Source organism: Stenella coeruleoalba (assembly GCF_951394435.1).
Source record: "Stenella coeruleoalba genome assembly, chromosome: 13".
NCBI classification, from domain to species: Eukaryota; Metazoa; Chordata; class Mammalia; order Artiodactyla; family Delphinidae; genus Stenella; species Stenella coeruleoalba.
The window spans coordinates 20,443,498-20,455,547 of NC_137159.1; the positions used below are offsets into that span (position 1 = coordinate 20,443,498).

The following is a 12,050-nucleotide window of genomic DNA, read 5'->3' on the forward strand; positions in this document are numbered from 1 at the left end:
TACTCTGCATAACTGTCTAGAAATAGCATATTATCATCCCATAATTTTAAAGTATCCTTTGCTTATTAAGTCATGAATACACATCACATAGCCTTATCTTAAGGAAAATGTGGAATTATATAGTTTAGCATATAAATTAACAGCAATTTATTTCCTGTAGAAGAAAAAAGCATGTGAATAAGGAAGAAAAGCAGATTTGCCAGTAGCTCAGTTTCCAATCCACTGGAGGAGGTGCTTTCACAGGTTGACAAATTTAGCGCTGGTTGGAATACCCAGCTTCAGGGAGGAAATAAAATAAAATAAAATGTAGAACTGCCTTTGAGCTTTGAATCAGAAGAACCAATAACTGAGCCCAAAAGTCAGGGCAGAGGTGCATGAGTAGTTAATAAATGGTGGGCCATCAATATACATTATTTATGTGTCACTTACCAAGGACTTTGAAGAGCCTTGCTATTTCTGATTTCATCTTGTAAAAACAAAATGGTAAATTTGATCCAAAGAGACCGAATGATTCAGTCTCAACATTTGGTTAACCTGCTAAAATTTCCAGAATTGAAATTAAATTTGCATTCTCACTCCTTTTCTAAGTATCATAATTTGGATACAATATCTCACCTGCCAAACTTCTTTTAGCACTCTGTCTAGAGCTATTTAATATGCTAACAAAGCTTTTAATATCTTTTAAACAACTTATCTCCTGTAGATTTCTGAACCTTTATTTTCTGCCAGTGAGAAGTCTGGAAGGGAAATGAATGCAACTGTTCCATATTCTATTCAGCTAGTCATCTACACCTCTGCATTTTTTTTATCAGCTTCATAAGAATGTGGATGTTGTGGTTTATTTGCACTGACGTGTATCCTGGTTAGCAAACTAAAGCCTTTATTGGTGGTTATCAAGAAAGCTCGTCCAGAGAAAAGTTCTAAATGCTATAGTCTCTACAATTTACTCCAAATCCGAGAGCAAGCAGTTATTAGGCAAAGTCACAATTAATGTCCAGTCAGTTTACAGGGCAAGAGATAATATCAGAAGAAAAGTATTGAATAAATGTGAACCAAGATGATGAATGTAGCAGAACCATTACTTCAGAAGTGGTTAATACAGCGTTGGGAGCTGTCATATTCAGCTTTCTTTTGATTGTTAATAATTAGACACAGTGAATTAAAAAAGGACTCTGTAAGGACACTTAAGTACAAACACTAGACAGAAAAAAGAAAGATAAAGTCATTAAGAATAAGACCGTCAGAAAACGTTAGTTAGCTGTAAAATACATATGCAGTCAGTAACACCTTGCAGTCTTTTCAGTTCCACCCACAGAGGCAACCATCAGAAGAAAGACAGCCTGTCTCCAAAGTTACTTTTTGGAGGTACAAGAATGTTCTCCTTAAAGACGGTTTACTCTAGCACAGTAACATAGCTCTCTTCCAGGAACCCCAACTCTCCAAAGAGCCGCTACCTGGAAACGAGTTTTTATGCTTCCTAAGCAAACACAGCAAACATCTCAAAAATCTTTTATTTGTATTTATTTTTATTTTTTAATCAAATGTATTTCCCATAGAACATTGTATAAGGTTAAGGTGTACAACATGTTAATTTGATACATGTATATAGTGTGTTAATACATGTATATGTTGTAATATGATTGCCATTGTAGTGATACTTGGCACCTCTATCCCTTTACATAATTACAGTACAATATGGTTGTCTATATTCATTACACTGTGCATAATTTCTCTATTTAGGCTAGGCTCTTTATTGGAGGAAAATATTCCTATTCTCATTGATATCTGATTTGTTCTCATTTTATATATAGTTTTGAGACGTTCTGTGATCTAACTTTTCAGTCTTCAAAAATTAGAAAAAATGAATGGAGTTGGAAGCCATTAATGTTAGGCATATTGGCAGTTTTGGGGAGTGGAAGCTGACAGTGAACCTATTAATACCAAAAGAGCTAAATGACTATATTCTGGTTCACCTTCTGCAAAGGCAAACAGATTTCAATTTTTGTGTTGTCTCATGGTGCATTGCTGTATTAAGCACAGTTTAGGTAATGCTCATAATAACAAGTCAGTATGAAGTGTCAGTATGTGGGAAAAAATAAACATAGAACATTACCAGGAAGTTCCTTAGAAAAATATAATTACTTTCAAATGAAGCAAATCCATTCAGTCCTCTTTTAGTAAGAGCTCTCATTTATTCACATGTGGAAGAATGTAAAGGGATACAAGATAGCAGAATAGAAGGAAAATTTTGAGGCTCCATAAATGCTCATGTCTTAATCAGTCTAGAATAAAGAAATAATTGTTAACTCTCCCTATTGCTATTCAGTGCTTTGTTGAAGAACAAAGTCAACAAATAAGATAAGAAAAAAGAAAGAAGAGATATAAACATTAGAAAGTAGACACATTAAATTGTCATTACTTATAGAGAATATGAATGTATCGAGAAACTACAAAAGAATTAAAAGACAAACTATTAGAACTATTAGTGGTTAAATACTAGATAAGCAATAACAACCTAATAGAACAGCATTACCAATGAAAAATCTAGTTTAAAATATCCTATTCATAATAGCCATAAATTGATATTCTCAGAGATAACAATAACACAAAATATAGAATGTTGTATGAAGAAAATTATAATTGTAATGAAGAACATGAAAGATGATTTAAATAATAGAGAGACACACCAATGAGCTCTGGAGACTACAGATCTCTGTGTCTAAGCCTGATATCCAGGCTGGGACTAGGTCTTGGGTAGATGGGGCTTACAGACTTTTTTTTTTTTTTTGCGTTACGCGGGCCTCTCACTGCTGTGGCCTCTCCCGTTGCAGAGCACAGGCTCCAGACATGCAGGCTCAGCGGCCATGGCTCACGGGGGCCAGCCGCTCCGCGGCCTGTGGGATCTTCCCGGACCGGGGCACGAACCCGTGTCCCCTGCATCGGCAGGCAGACTCTCAAGCACTGCGCCACCAGCGAAGCCAAGACTTATATACTTTTGAAGGTCTAGTGCAGCTTGCTGGCAACCTTTTAAGAGATGGTTATTCTGTAGAAATTCCTGGTTGAATGGTACACCTTCTCTTACCCCAATCAGGCACTCTGTCTAATCCCCACATCAACTTTCACCCAAGGCAAGAGTCATTCAAGATCCACACAATCCCATTACCTCTCTAACAATTTGTGAGCACATCTTTTGTGCAGAAGAAAAAAAAATAGAAAACATAAAGTTCCAGCAACAGAGACTAGGAGTAATAGCATGAACATTGACGTGTAAAAATGGGCATGATGTTTTCTAGGTAGTAAGAAGACCATTCTCACTTGAGAGGGCGGCTGTATATGAATGATACAGGAAACAAGATTAGATAGATGCGGTGGAGTAAAACTTTTAAAGGCTCTGAAACCCAAGCTAAGGAGTTTAGCTTTTATTAGCCACTGTCAACATTTTTTTAAAATGAGAAGCATATGTGTTAAAGTGTCCGTGTTCTCTTTCCATTCATTTCTCAGCCCACTGAAATTCTGCTTTTATCCTCACACCTCCTGTAGCAGAGTCCTCTTAAACTGATCTCTCACTAAAGTAATTAATAAGTTGCCAAAATCAAATTACTTTTATCTTATCATACTGCTCTATCACATTTAGTGCTATTGACTCACCTCTTCTTTCTCCTGGAAATATCTCCTGGCTAATTCTTTTAGCAATAATCTTTTCCTTCTCCAAACTCCTGTCGCTTTTAGGAGGGTCATCAAGCTTACTTGTCTCTGTACCCACCTTTATCTTCCTCCCTCCTACACCAGGAAAGACTTGCTGCTACCACCATCTTTTTTTTTTTTGAATTTATTTTATTAAAGTATAGTTGATTTACAATGTTGTGTTAATTTCTGCTGTACAGCAAAGATATTCAGTTATTCATATGCATACATTCTTTTTCATATTCTTTTCCATTATGGTTTATCACAGGATCTTGAATCTAGTTCCCTGTGCTATACAGTAGGACCTTGCTGTTTATCCATTCTCTATATATTCTAGTTTGCATCTGTTAAGCCCAAACTCCCAACCCTTCCTTCCCCCACTCCCTTGGCAACCACAGGTCTGTTCTCTATATCTGTGAATCTGTTTCTGTTTGTTAGATTAGTTCATTTGTGTCATATTTTAGATTCCACTTACAAATGATATCATATGGTATTTGTCTTTCTCTTTCTGACTTATTTCACTTAATATGATAATCTTTAGGTCCATCCATGTTGCTGCAAATGGCATTATTTCATTCTTTTTCTATAGCTGAGTAATATTCCACTGTACATGCATACCACATCTTCTTTATAGATTCACCTGTAAATGGACATGTAGGTTGCTTCCATGTCTTTGCTATTGTAAATAGTGCTGTTATGAACATAGGGGTCCATGCATCTTTTTGAATTATCATTTTGTACTACCACCCTTTTAAACTGATCTTCTAATCACATCATTCAGATTCATTGGCTATGCCAACTTCTCTCTAAACCTTCAACATGGCCCCTCTCTGTAGGCAACTCAACCTTAGCGTAGCAGGATATTTGATTTTCTCTAGTCATATATCTCAAATATTTCCTCAATGTCTCTGCCTCTCATCAAAGAAGAGAAGAAATCCTGCAGCTCATAGATGAGAGTATAAGTGGTTAATCGTTCTAGAACCTTGACCTAATGATGGTCCCAATGGACCCTGGTCAATAAAAAAACCTCAGCAATAGCAAGAGGATGGGAAATATAGTTTTCAGATATGTTGACTGTGTGATTTGAGTATGAAACTATGAGACCCAGGCTAGTATAGACTGCTCATCATCTAATGTCCTAAGAGTAGACCCTCCATTCTTACACAACAGCAAGTAATGCAGTAGCCAACACCACTTCATTCCTTTCTTTTTTTTGCAATGTGTTTTATTGGAAGACAACTTATCTGACCATGTCTCTTCAACTTGATCAGTTCTCTGCTTCCAGGATGTACAAACTCAATAGACATGGAAGACTTCTTCCAAAACTATAAGCAATAGTGAGGGCACCAAGGCACTTTGCCTTGGCAACTCTGTCACATCTGCCCATAACCAACAACAGTGTAGTTTGTCTAAGCCTTATCCATAGGGCATTCGATTGAAAGTGAGCTCTGGAGATATCATTGTCACCCAGGGCTGGTTAGAAATATAGACTCTCAGGCCCCACTCCAGACCTACTAAAAGAGAATCTGTATTTTAACAAGATCCCAAAGTAATTCATATGCACATTAAAATCTGAGAAGCACTGAATTCTAGGACAATGATTTTCAGACTTTATCATACCTTATTATTATTATTTTTATTATTATTATTATTTTTTGCGGTACGCAGGCCTCTCACTGTTGTGGCCTCTCCCGCTGCGGAGCACAGGCTCCGGACGCGCAGGCTCAGCGGCCATGGCTCACGGGCCCAGCTGCTCCGCGACATGTGGGATCTTCCCGGACGGGGGCACGAACCCGCGTCCCCTGCATCGGCAGGCGGACTCTCAACTACTGCGCCACCACGGAAGCCCCAGACTTTATCATACTTTAGAATCACCTAGATGCTTGTTAGACGGCAAATTCCTAGATCTTATAGTGCTTCTGCTCATGTAGGTCTCAGCTAGTGTATTTCACATGCATCGCATGAAATTAGGATATGTATGGTTTACAGACTTTACTTTCAGAAACAGCAGTCTAGCTGAAGCAAAAGAACGTGAGAGAGATAAAGCAATGACTTCTAGAGGTAAACCCTTCCTCTTATTTTAGGTGCCATGACATATCAGGAGTCCACAAAAACAACTCGTTGATGAATTGATCGAAAGGCAATTTCCTCTGTTAGGCAATCACAAGGAACTTGGAAAAGTAAGAGTAAACAGATGTGAATGCTATAAGTCAAGCCATTATTTGAGCTCTCCAGAAAACCAATAAAAGAGAACCAAGAGCTGAAAATAAAAATGATAACTTAATTTTGCTAGATTCATGCAGTCTGTAGATGTGAGTAGTTAAGTCTTTATGAATTCTACTGTTGCACTGTTCTAAAGTATTTCATTTGTCATAATTGCTCAGCAAACATAACAGGGAGCTTTGATTACTGTTATAGCTTAAAAAAAAGCAAGAGCATTGTGAGGTGCATATCTGAAAACAAAATTATCAAAAACAAGTTATTTATTCCAGGAGCAACAGAAGATAAATGCAAAAATCCTTAAAGAAGAAAACTCTTTAAGGGAGTTAAAATGCTCAAATGGTAGTATATTTGATAATATGAAGCCTCTAGGAGAAATCTTGTCAGGTTTTGAGCAGTGCCAAGTCAGAAAAACAACTGCCAAGTAATGAGTCAAAATGAGGTCTTCCTTGAATCACTCCTTGATTACCTAATCTATTCCTTTTGCCATTATACAGTAGGCACAAATATGGCTTGTACTTTTCCTTATAAAATATATGAAATGATATACGCTCACCTTGTGGTACAGTCCATTATAAGTTGTTTCCTAGCACAGAATCTCCAGGACCTATAAGGTGTATGTATATTGTGCATTTTGGAGAGAAAAGGAGATCAGCACAGTGACACTAGTGCTCGAGCAAAAGGAGGTGATAATACAGACTTACAGTAGTCTCACTAATAACTAAAGTAAAACTTCCATGTCATAGAAACTATTGCAGTAGAATTTCGGATTGAACTGATCTTTTCTTCCCAAACACAACTCCACATCCTGTTTTAGACAAAAAGAAGTAAATTACAAGAACTGCAGTTACTGATGCTTCCACAACTTCAAAAGTCAGAATTAGAAATGATGATCTTTTATAACGAGGCACTAGTAATTTAAAGAGGGATAAAATAAAGAATAATTCTGGTCTCTTTGTCTTTGAAAAATTTCTTCCCACTTATTTGATATTGACAGTGTAGATTAGTATGTATGTTCATTGATACAGAGTCCTGGAAGCATGCATTCTTAAACTTTGAAGGTAAGGTTTTATTATATCTAAAGCAGACCTGAACTTCTACTAGTTAATTAATGCTATAAAGAAAGCCTATAAATAACGTTTCCCATTTAAGTTATTGTTCTTTGTAGACTCACCTGCAATTTTTAAATAAGGCCACAAGGCAAGCCTTCCCACTCAGCTGCTTTGGTATACTTTTTCCAAATACTTTATCTTGAAGAGTATACAGATGGTCTCTGACTTGTCATGGTTTGACTTACTGATTTTTCAGCTTTACAATGGTGAGAAAGCGATATGCATTCAGTAGAAAACATACTTCGAATTTTGATTTTTGATCTTTTCCTGGGCTAGCAATATGTGCTATGATACTGTCTCGTGATGCCAGGCAGGGGCAGCCTCAGCTCCCAGTCAACCCACCATCCCATGATCCCGAGGGGAAACAACCACACACTAATATCCATTCTGTACTCACACAACTATTCTGTTTTTCACTGTCAGTACAGTATTCAATAAATTACATTAGGTATTCAACACTCTATTTAAAATAGGTTTCAGTTATCCATATACACATACCTATTCTTTTTCAAATTCTTTTCCCACTTAGGTTATTACAGAATATTGAGCTGAGTTCCCTGTGCTGTACAGTAGGTATATGTGTAACTGAATCACTATGCTGTACACCTGAAACTAAAACATTGTAAATCAACTATAGTACAATATATAATAATTTTTTTATTTAAAAAATAAATTAAAATAAGCTTTGTGTTAGATGATTTTGCCCAACTGTAACCTATGGTCTAAGCACATTTAAGGTAAGCTATACTAAGGTATAATGTTCAGTAGGTTAGGTGGATTAATGAATTTGCCATATGATATTTTCAACTTACGATGGTTTTATCAGGACTTGACCTCATTATAAGTCAAGGAAGATCTGTTAACATCAAAAAGTAGATTTCCAAAATTAACCCTAAAACAGACATTCTGTGATTGGGTTTGAGGAATTTCTATGGCCGGCCAGTTTTGACTATATTAAATTTCTATGAATAGCCAGTTATAACTATATCAAATTTTTTCTAGGCTAAACTTTCTGTGGTTACAATTTACAGAGTGGATCAGTTGGGCCCTGGATGATCGATTCATCTTTAGATTAGAAGTGGTTCAAACTTATTTCCTAGCAAGAATCTCACTAGTGTCTATAAGCCAAAATGAAATAAGGTGGCCTTCTCGGGACTTCCCTGGTGGTGCAGTGGTTAAGAATCGCCCTGCTAATGCAGGGGACATGGGTTCAAGCCCTGGTCCGGGAAGATCCCACATGCAGTGGAGCAACTAAGCCCATGCATCACAATTACTGAGCCTGTGCTCTAGAGCCCGTGAGCCACAACTACTGAAGCCCACATGCCTAGACCCCGTGCTCCTCAACAAAAGAAGCCACCACAATGATAAGCCTGCATGCCGCAATGAAGAGTAGACCTCACTCGCTGCAACTAAGAGAAAGCCTGTGTGCAGCAACGAAGACCCAACACAGCCAAAAATAAAAAAAAAAAAAATTATTTTTAAAAAAGGTGGCCTTCTCCTTAAGCACTTGTTCTTCAGAAGAAACTCAATTTTCCTTATAGGATGTTAAACTAACATTTTCACTCTCTATTAAGCCTGCTGTTTCATATTTAAGTAGCAGCATTAGGAGCTCAATTTCTTGTAACCTCCAGGGAGTGTGGTCTAGATTTTCTGTCATCCAAAAGCTTGTCTGAGAGAAACAACATTTAGTTTTGCTTGAAGGAAGTGCAGTCCACGTCTCTCTCCACCTATTATAATAGCTCAACTTAAAACACATAAGTAAAGAGAGAAATGGTATTATCCTGGACACTGGTGCAAATGTTTCTACTGCCTTAGTGCAATATCACTTACTTCAACAGAGGATACTACCACAAAGGGTTTTAGAAAGCTCACTGTGTATACTCTAAAGTTATAGATAAGATAATCATTCTTCACATAATACTGAGAAATGTTTGAATGATTTTAGTACCAAGAATATTGGAACCTCTCCTTAGAAATGGGTTTGATTTTATTTCATGGACATTGAATTGTGTAATAAATAAATTATTCCTTTTTGCACTGACTTCAATTAAAAAAAGCTTATCCCAAGTCTGTGGTCCCTATTATAAAGCATATGATTTAATGTTTATTATTACTGTGTTAGTCTCCATCTTTGCTCCTTATCTATACTTATAGTCATCTTTCTTTTTAAATCACTTTCTTTTAAGGTATGTTAACCTTTCAGTATTTTATATATCCTTTAAAGTCTCCATAAATCTTTTACGGAAGGCAGTAAAATATATTCTGTCAATTGATATACCTTTTTTCCACACTTTTACATACGCAAAATGAAGATTAATCCTACAATCTGTGTCATCTAAAATATACATTTGATAAAATTTTATTTTTTTCTTACAGGTACTTAAATATATATATCTTACAATTGATGACATGCTAGATTTGATAAAACATGGTAAATCAAACAAGCACAAGAAACAAACTTATTTAAAGGATCTAGTAACAACCTAGATTTTCCTAGAATCTCTGTAACTTTCAATGTCTACACTTACAGCAATGAAAAATTACACTCAAAATTAAGACACTAAAGCAATATCAGAATTCACTGAAGGAGCAACTGTTTAGAATCAGGAATTTTAAGTGAGTGAGAAGATGTTTCTGTTTTTAAAAATCCTAAATGTTGGGACTTCCCTGGTGGTCCAGTAGTGAAGAATCGGCCTTCCAATGCAGGTGACACAGGTTTGATCCCTGGTCAGGGAACTAAGATCCCACATGCTGCAGGGCAACTAAGCCCACGCACCACAACTACTGAGCTCGCGGGCCTCAACTAGAGAGCCTGAATTCCGCAAATTACAGAGCCCACGAGTCCTGGAGCCTGCGCGCCACAACTAGAGAAGAGAAAACTCACACGTCACAACTAAAGAAAAGCCCACGTGCGGCGGTGAAGAGCCCACACGCCACAATGAATCCCACATGCTTCAACAAAGATTCCGCGTGCCACAATTAAGACCAGACGCAGCCAAAAATAAATAAATAAACAAATAAACAAACAAATAAATAAATAAATCTTCCCCAAAACAAAAAAAAAACCCTAAATGTTCTAACCATCAGCGCCCATCTGAGAAAATCCCATGCTGTTCTTAATGCCCCACCAAATTGAAGAATGACTAAACTACGTTCATGATTCACTATTTTGGACTTAACTAAGATTAAAATAAAAGGAAACAAAATAAAACCAGACTGTTACAAGAAACAGTATACACAAATCTGAAACCATGATAAATAAAAACTATTCTCCGATCAACACTATGTTAACTAAAGGATTCAGTTGACCAAAACTTCTATTCCCCCCAAATTCATCAAGCCTTTTTACTATTACAATCATTGATTGACAATGCCACTTGCTTTGACATTTTCCTTCTTTAAAGTTAGTGGATTCCAACAGAGTGCACACACTCTATGGGAAGTAATGGATAATCCATGGGACGCAGGAAAAGTATCAGGATTCTATATTGGCTTTTGTGTAAAAAAGGAAATTAAGAATTAAGCCATACTAATGTTTCATATAAGGACTTAAACTGGCACCACCACCTCATCTCTACATCAGATGGCCTTGAGCCACATATGACAAATGGGGTATCTTGAGAGAAAGATAAGGTCCACAAATCCAAGGAATTGGCAATGGTGGCCTTACGCTTCAATGTATATACCTTGTTAAGTGGTTTTAAGGATTATATTAATTGATTTTTCAAACATATACAAAAACATCCTCACAAAATGGACCAGAAACTTAAAAGGATCACTGCGAATTGGAAACTGGGACTTGACGATAGTACTAAAAATGCAACCACAATTTAACAATTTAAGAAAATGCAGGGCAGACCCTCCCCCTAGTCTTTTTTTTTTTTTCTTGCAGATTTCTTTTATAAATAATCCTTTATTCACTGCAGTGAATACAAGCAGAATATACCACGAACTGAATATGGGTTTAGGTACTTACAACTTCATTTTTATCATTCACATATAGGTGAGAAAAGAAAATGAAACACTGTCTCTAGAAGCAAAGGATGACTTCATATTTTCTTAATTTCTTTCCCTGAGGAGCTTTTAAACTGTAAAATATTCACAATTACATACAGTGTCCCAAAGCTACTTTAACAATACATATTTTGGTTATCTTTTTTTTTTTTTTTTTTTTTTTTGGCCAACAGGACTAAATAATCAAGTACAGGTACAGTGAAGCAGGCGAGAGGAAATTATACGTTAAAAGGGGACTCTGTAACAATGGCTTGTTGCTTAGGTATTTCCTCTGCCTACTTGCCCTTTGTTTAGATATCCAGTAGCTATCCAGGCTCTTTTCTGGGAATGAGACAATTTTAGCTAATTGTGACTTTCCTATGGTTAGTTGTTTTTATTTTATTTTTGTTTATTTTATTTATCTTTTTATACAGCAGGTTCTTATTAGTTATCCATTTATACACATTAGTGTATATTAGTGAATCTCCCAATTCATCACACACACACACCCCCGCCACTTCCCCCCTTGGTGTCCATATGTTTGTTCTTTACATCTGTGTCTCTATTTCTGTCCTGCAAACCGGTTCACCTGTACCATTTTTCTAGGTTCCACATATATGCCTTAATATACAATATTTGTTTTTCTTTTTCTGACTTACTTCACTGCCTATGACAGTCTCTAGATCCATTCATGTCTCTACAAATGACGCAATTTTGTTCCTTCTTATGGCTGAGTAATATTCCATTGTATATATGTACCACATCTTCTTTATCCATTCATCTGTCAATGGGCATTTAGGTTGCTTCCATGACCTGGCTATTGTAAATAGTGCTGCAGTGAACACTGGGGTACATGTGTCTTTCTGAATTATGATTTTCTCTGGATATATGCCCAGTAGTGGGATGCTAGATCATATGGTAATTCTATTTTTAGTTTTTTAACGAACCTCCATACTCTTCTCCATAGAGGCTGTATCAATTTACATTCCCACCAACAGTGCAACAGGGTTCCCTTTTCTCCACACCCTCTCCAGCATTTGT

General features: G+C 36.6%; 1 protein-coding gene across 2 annotated transcripts in view; it reads right to left on the reverse strand.

Moving 5' to 3' along the window:
* CTNNA2 (catenin alpha 2) overlaps window positions 1–12,050 on the reverse strand; it is a 1,199,753-nt gene that overhangs the window by 933,650 nt on the left and 254,053 nt on the right. The window lies entirely within an intron of this gene.